We start from the raw sequence: 8,684 nt of genomic DNA, 5'->3' as shown, positions 1-8,684 counted from the left end.
ACTTCTTGGCGGCCCACCTCGTCCACTTCGAGGTCCTGGACGGTCTAAATCAAACCACCTCCTACATTTTATCATCCCTAAGGTGATGGTTTAGAGTGCTAGAGGGATTTAACCATTGATATTGATATGTCATTTAGACATACCAAATCTCTCATTCTCTTGATACTTATCATTGTATAGAACAATACTTGATATAGGTTTAGCCGTCCATTTTCGATCAAGGTTTGGGATCATGTTTGGGTTAGATGTCGATTCGACCCTGTAGTCTTTGAAATCTTCTGGATTGTTGTTGGTTCTTCAAATGTCTATAAGAAAATCTCACATTTTGGAGGGATTGTAGGAGACGGCCTCGCAAATGAGATTATATCTAGTTGTGAGATAAGATATGCTCACTTGACAAAACTTTTATATATGTGCTAGACATGTTACTTCATTTAATGGGAACATTAATCGTGGACACATGACATGCGATGAGAGTTTGTACAATCGCATTAATGATTGAATACTTAATGCTAAAGGAAGATCACAAGCAAATATCTTTGGGTGCGAATATGAATTCTACATATGCCAAATACTTAAAGTTTTTACGTGGCATGCATTTTCTAATTGGTTCACATCAGGACACCGAAAATGGGTGTAAACACTTAGCAAAAATTAATAATAATAAGAAAATAAAGTACATCTTATCAAAAAGCATAATTAAGAGAAGTTATATGGTCAAAGGTGTCCAGCAAATACTGTTGATATAGTTTTTTGGTCAACCCTCTATGACTTCCGAGTACCTACACACGAAGGAGGCAAAAGAGACCATGTCTGTAGCAGGGGGATCCTCCGATGCCTAAGTCAGAATCAAGTAAACTAGGTCCTGTCGAGTTGAGGGTTCACTGGTGTGTACCTTTCACTATATACGAGGCCTCTATTTATACGCTTAGAGTCAATTATGTGGAGAGAAACGCTCCATGAATCATAGGCATGCGTTTAGCAAACGTTTCTTATCCGTTTCACGAGATCTTTAGTGATGATAAAATCATGTTGTCGAGCTTTGAAGACACATGTAGTGGGAGACTGAGGTCGAGAATCCGAGCTGACCCACACGGTTGTTCTGAGGAGGAGTTTCCTAACCTGGACTCTCTGGTGGGCTGTGGTCAAGCTTCCCTTTAACATTTGAGTAGGTTACCGACCTGACCGTGAAGGTTGTATCCGAGCATTGAAGCTGAGTCGAGCTCCCCTCCTTAGTAGAACATAAGCAAAATAGGGGACGACCATCCTCTTCATCTTATCAGATGGTACAAGGACTCTCTCACAAGTCTTTGATCAGGGCACTCTCTGTCCTATACGAGATCGTGCTTAAGAGGCTTCTTCAGGAGATCTGAATAGTAGCTTGGGCATGGCTTCATCTTCTGGCGAGTAGGGCTATCGGGTGGATATATCTCATACAACAAATTACCATTTTCTGGCCGTTGAGGAGCTCCATGGTCATGACTAGCACTAGCCAACCAACCGACCTGTGCAGACATCCGAGCCACCTCGTACTTCTGACCAGTTCATTTTTACCCATAACAAATACAATTGATCGATGCCCATAGCTACGGTCCATAAACAGTATGGAAATCAATGATAACTTTCAGGATTGTTTGGTAAATAATGGGGAGCAAAATATGAGGCACAAGATAGGTCCAAATAGAGATGACTATGGGCTCAATGATATCAGCCAGGATGGGCTACATGGATAGTAAAAGCAGGCCCAAAAGGTCCAATGATGATGATGGTTTGGCCCAACAATTTCTCAAAACCACTTATCTACCCTTTCATGAGGTTTGCCCCACTAGGATGAAGGGCAAGACTAATTGTTATTGCTTTTCTAAGAAAAGTTAATTGTTATTCTGATATGAAACTTTGGTATTCATGAAGGTTTAATGGTGCATGTTCCCACCCTCACTTTTCCTGTGATGTGGCCCACTTTAGTTTTTAATTGGCATAACTTGCGCAGCCTTCCCAACCATAGGAGGAAGGAAATTGCCTTTGCCTCTGCTAACACGAAGCTATGAGGGGCCCACTGAAAATGTAGTAAGCTAACAATAAGGGCCCGTTTATATTGTAAGTTGCTTAAGATAAGTTACTTATGCCACAAGTAACTCATTTTAGTTTCTATCTATTAAGAAGATAAATATGTTTGGTAAACAAGATACTTATCATCTTCTCTTCTCTTTCGGCTTTCCGATGCTCTTTTCAACGACTTATGAAAAGTAGAAAAATTAAAAAAATTAACTGAATTGATTAAGTACTTTTAAGTAAAAAAAGTTACTTATAACTAATCATAAACCAAGCTTATATTAAATGAGTTACTTATCCACTGCTGCATGCAGAAAAAATAACTTAATTAGTGGTATCCAAACAAGCCCTAATAGAGGAGTCTGTAGACACCCCATCTATGCTAGCAACTTGATAATGTATGAATGATCCTTAGGAGCTAAACCTAAAACTCATATCTTACCCCAAACCTCAACCAAAAGCCCAAAAGCCCAAAAAACTCAGAAAGCCTAAAAGCTCAAAAATCCAAAAAAGTCCAAAAACTTAGAAAGCCCAAAAGCTCAGAAGCCCACAAAGCAGAGTTTTAAAGTCAACAGGAGCCGGGCAGTAGTCGGACTACCGCCGACAATAATCCGATTACCGTCATCTCTCGAGAAATGTGCCCTCTTAGCACACAACTATTCTCCCTCCAAAAGTCAACTCTCCTATAGAATTACCCTTAAAATTCACTCTATTTACCATCCTACCAAAACCTAAAGACAAATAAGAAAGTGTCATGTGACATTACTCTCCCCTCAATCAATCACAAACTACAATGTCTGCATTTACCCTCCATAAACCCTACAATTACCCAAATGCCATCCCAAAAGGCTATAAATAGCCTTCACTTCTTCTTATTTCAAATCATCATCAATAACCAACAACTCATTATCAACAATTACCAATTAAAAGGAGAGTGAGAGTGAGAGGGAATGCTTGAGTTCTCAAGCTCCCATCTTTTCAGCCCCCCTCTAACCTCCTTAAGCCATCCTGAGCATTACAATCCTACTTGGGTCATTCATTTCCAAGCATAGTGCATTCAAACATCCAAGTTACTTCAAGTGCAAGCCAAAGATCATGCTATCATCATTAATATTTATCGCATCATTACTTCCCTTCTCAACCCCTTGTTTCTAGTTACCATTGAATATATGCTCTGTGACCTGCCGAAACACCGGATCCTATCACATCAGAAACTCATGGTAGCCTAGTTTTCCTTTTAAAGATAGTTTAGCATCATCACATCTGTTCAAAAACTCCTCTAGACATTCTCTGGATGTATGTTCTGCGGCTTGTCGGGATTTTGGACCTTGCCACATCAGAAATTCAGGTCTGTATAGTCTCATTTCAATCTCATAATCCTATCCCTTAAGCCTATTTTACCACACGAAGTAGAGACCATACATTCATTCGGGCAGAGAGGGTGCCTAACATCATTCCTCTTTATAACTGAGGTCCCTTACTCAGAATTTCAAAACCGCAGATCAGGAGTAAATTTAAAGGAAGAGAATCCTCAGATTCTCTACCTTTACATATTCTGCAGGTTCTAGCCAACTGCAAGATTTTGAATTAAGTGGCTAGTGGCAACTCTAAGGTTATCGCATCAACAATCCAAATCAGCCCAATCACCCAACCATAAACACCAAACAAGTGTGGGCGCCGATTTCTCAGTGTTCACAGAGTCCAAAATAGATCCAAAACTAAGGTGTGCTACATGTCTGGAAACAGTCGGAATAAAAACTTGCACAAGTGACTTTTCTTGAGCCAACCATGATGTTTATATGCCATCCAAACCATCCAATATGTTGTTCTCTCTTAATGAACTCAACACATAAATATTATCTTGATCCAAAACTTATGTAGCCCTGCAAAGTTTTTAATGATGGGCGTTCAATCCCATTGTTTTATCTCATGTGGTCTACTTGAGTTTTAGATATGCCTTATTTTGAAGTCATGTCTTATTGTGAACTTTCTAAAATGATGGACAGAGTGGATTTATCATGGATTGGGTACTACTCCCACCTGTCCCTAGTCAAGATAGGGCTTTGATGGGCCACCATGATGTATAGGTTTTATCCGTCCAATTAGGGTACAGGTACAAAGATGAGGCAATTCAGCTCACAAAAGTCTTGGATAAAGCTGATATTTGTGATTTCACTTCATTTAGGTGTATGTAACCTTACGAAGAGGTTGGATGATAAGTAACAGTAAGGGGCCGTTTGGCGCCGTGGATTAGAGGGGATTGGAGGGGGTTTCAAATCCCCCAGTTATTTGGCAGCATAAAGTAATTGGGGGTTTCAAATCCAAGGGGTTTCCAATCTCCTTGTAATCCACGGAAAGCTTGGATTACACCTAAAATCATTTCAATAGTTGAAGGTGTAACATGTGTGTCACTATACACTATCATTCTATTGGGCACATGTCCCACTAATGATGATCACCATCGTCCAAACATTGTCCATGTAAATCAATTATTAAAAATTGTTGGTTAGTCACTCAGACATGATCTTGTGTATGTGGCCCATCTGAGACTTGGAATTTCATCATTTTCGAGCAAAACATACATTTCAGCGGGCTTATCATAACCAGTGTGTCAAAAATTACATATCTCACTACTTAGAGATATTAAAGTTGATTTAGTAATTAAGTTCAACCCCCTATAAAAATACCATGGATAGTTACTTTTGGATTAAAGTTGAATCACACTCCAGGTCCCAAACACAATGGGAGGATTGCAAATCGAGGGGGTTCCAAATCCACGCTCCCAAACAGGCCCTAACAGTGACAAAGGAAGTTTTCATCGGTGGGTGTTGTCAGGGGCGCTTCTTCCTGAACCTTTAGATATGGTTTTTTTTTTTTTTTTTTTTTTGTTTTCTTGGCTTGTACTTTAAAATGATACGTAAAAAAAATGGATGGACTGTGATAAAACCCACATATAATGGTAGCCCACAGAGCATGGATGGACTGTGATAAAACCCACATATAATGGTGGCCCATAGAGCTATCCATTCCGAACGCGAATTTCCTGCGCAAGGGTGCTGGGTGGGGTCACCACCATGTTTTTGATAAATCTACTTTGTTCACCTTTTTTTTTTAGCTCATTTTAGGATATGCCACGAAAAATGAATTGGATCCAAAACTCAAGTAAGCCAAATCTACTTTGTTCATCGTTTTTTTGAGCTCATTTTGGAATATGCCACAAAAAATGAATTGGATCCAAAACTCAAGTGAGCCGTATAAAGGAAACAGTGGGGATTCAGTGAGAACCGTTAAAACATTTTTGTAGTCTTAAAAGCTGTATTAGGTTAAATTTTTTGTATTTTCACTTCATTCCAATGATAACGACTTTATAAACGGTTTGGATGGCATATAGACATCAACCGTAGGTATTTCTTTTCCCAATTTTCCCTCTAGTGTGCCTTGCTTGAGTTTTCTATCACGTGGTTTTTGTTTTGTTTTCTTAAAATGAATTCTCCAAGCGGATGAACGGCGTAGATTTTTCACAAAACATGGAGGTGGCCCCACCTCGAATCCTTGCGCAGGAACTTCCTTAAAATCCGCGTCCCATTTATGACATTTTACTGCCTCGAGTTGCGGGGCAGGGGCGTGGTCTGAAATTCCTTCGAATCTACGCTTCCTAGAATATTGAAATTAAAAAAAGGGCCGACCATTCCGTCGCCGTGCATTTGTCGGTGCTGTAGTCGCGGAAATGACGGATTTGCCCCTCGGTTGGAGTGGAAATATCGGGAACATGTCTGTCTTTAAAATGGGGGGGAAATGGCGGGAGCATAGGTTGCCAAAATTGCATTGACAATAATACCCCTGCCAATAATAATTCTAATTTGGACGCGGATTTGCTACTGTACAGGTTGAGTAAGGAGTCTCGCTAATGAAGTGACGTCGCCAAGTTATGTGGCCCCATCATGATGTATGTTTTGTATCCACACTGTTCATAAATTTGGAGAGATCATTTTAGGGCACGTTGAAAAGAATGAGGCAGATCAAAGGCTGGAGTGGACCCCACCACAAAAAATATGGGGAGAGTGACACCAACGGCCGAAACCTTCCGAAGGTCCACCATAATGCTTATTTCAGATCAGATCCAACCTGTTCAGGTGTTGGAGAAGACATAAAAGAAGGGAAAACACATATATCATCTTGTTAGAAAACATTTGTGGCCCTTAAAACTTTTTGATGGTGGGAGTGACTCTCCCCACAGTTTTCTATGGTGGGTCCAGACAAACTTTGGATATAACTCATTCTTTGGATCATGCAATAATATGATCTCTCCAATTTGCAACTTTGAACCTCATGATTGGGGACGCGGATTAGCCACTCAACCTAACAGGAGTCTCGCTGCTACTGAAGTGACATCACCACGTTATTTAGACCCCACCATGATTATCCACCCCATTCATTCATTCGGAGAGATTATTTTAGGGCATGAGCCAAAGAATGAGATAGATCCGAAGTTCAAGTGGACCCCACCACAGAAAACAGTGGGGACAGTGATGCTCACCATTAAACCTTCCTAGGGCCCACCATGATGTTTATTTGAGATACACCATGTTTATAAGCTAATACAGGCATGGAATAAGGGAAAACATAAATGTTAGCTTGATCAAAGGCTTCCGTTGGACCAAAGAAGTTTTAATGGTAGGCGTTCATTCCCCCTTGTTTTCTATGGTGGGTCCACCTGAGCTTTAGATCTACCTCATTCTTTGGCACATGCCATAAAATTACATCTCCAAATGGATGGATGGTGTTGATACAACACATACATCATGGCGGAGCCCACAGTATGTGGTGACATCACTTCAATTGCTCGACTGCTACGGAAACGGATTGGCTACTCCCCTTGACACCAGCCCCGGAGCTGGTGGTCGGTGCTCTGTGGGCCCCACCATGATGTATGTGTTTCATCCATTCAGTTCATCCATTTTTAAATATCATTTTATGTCTTTCTCACAAAAATGAGAGGGATATAAGTCTCAAGTGGATCACACCGACAGGAAAACAATAGTGATTGGATATCCATCATTTAAATCCTCCTAAGGCCCGATGTACTGTTTATTTGACATCCAATCGGTTGATTAGGTCATAAAGACCCAGATGACGGGAGAAAACAAAGATCAACTTGATCTAATACTTTTATGGTCCCCAAAAAGTTTTTAATGGTCGAAGTTCATTCAACACAGTTTCCTGTAATGTGGTCCACTTGAGCCTGGAATATACCTCATTTTTTTTATATCATCATAAATTGATCTAGAAAAATAGATGAACGGAATGGATGATACACATACATCATGGTGGGCCCACAGGGCACCGACCACATCTCCCGGGATGGTGTCAGGGGGAGTAGCCAATCCGTTTCCGACTGCTACTGTAGTTCAGTACCTAATCTGCGTCCCGTGATTGGAAATGTGGGCAAGTTGACGGGAGGCGGATTGGCTGGTGTACCGCACACCACCTACCTGGCTAGTGTGTTGACTTCAAGTAGTTTTGTGGGTCCCATCATGAGATATGTGTTATATTCAAACCGTTTGTTCATTTGGCAAGCTCATCTTTACGCTTGAGCCAAAAAATAAAGCAGATCCAAAGATCAAGTGGACTACACTACAAAAATCAGTGAAGGATTGAACGTCTACTATTAAAGCGGGTCACAAAAGTTTTGAATCAATATGATATTTATTTTTACTCTTCATCCATGTATGTGTGACCTTATAAACAAACCGGATGGAAAGTAAATATTATGGTCGGCCCTACAAATTCTAATGGAGAAAATTATTATCCCCACTCTTATTTGTGGTGTGGTCTACTTGAGCTTTGGATATGACTTATTTTTAAGCTCATGGTCTAAAATTATCTCGCCAAATGAATGAACATACTGGATGTAATAAATACATCATTATGGGGCCTAAGTAACTTTGATCTCCTTTGAACTGTTCATACAACTTGGAGCTCAAGGAGCATCAGCGCTCATCTTCGCACAAGACATACCTACACCAACCAGGCTTGTGGTGCGTGGTATACCAGCCAATCTGCTTCTAGTTGTGTGGGACCAGGGATTCAAACTCCATTGTGGTTCATAGTCACGTGCTCTAATCTCATAAGTTATAGTCCCCACTTCAAAAGGAACCTTTCCTCTCTTCAACCATTTCGGCCTAACTTTGGCATATATCATGGCTTGAATTGGTAAATGGTTTGCATTTTCAATATCTACTAATTGGGGGATGATCCGGGCTAGAATAGGAAAGTGGTTTGCAAGCATTTTCAATGTCTCCATAGTGCCGGAGTACCCAAGTATGGTAGAGAAATGTCTCTATAGTGCACTTGGTAGGTTGATGTATCAATCAAAGCCGTACATATAGGGAGGAACATCATTAATAGATTGGTTTGAAAATTAATTCTACTAGTTACTCTACTTCCTTCAATATGAATTTTCCACCCTTAATCATCTTTATTTTCACATATCCACTTCCAAAACTGCTAATCATATGGATAGGATCATCCAATCTATGTGTACTTTGAATCATTTTCCATCCATAGGATTGAAATGATCAGCTGAAAAATGTATGAGTGCGCAGTGGAATTCGATATATATGTTATAATAG

The sequence above is a fragment of the Magnolia sinica genome, chromosome 11, assembly GCF_029962835.1.
Source record: "Magnolia sinica isolate HGM2019 chromosome 11, MsV1, whole genome shotgun sequence".
Taxonomy (NCBI): Eukaryota; Viridiplantae; Streptophyta; class Magnoliopsida; order Magnoliales; family Magnoliaceae; genus Magnolia; species Magnolia sinica.
The sequence above is the reverse complement of the archived record's forward strand: the minus strand, read 5'-3'. Positions refer to the sequence as shown.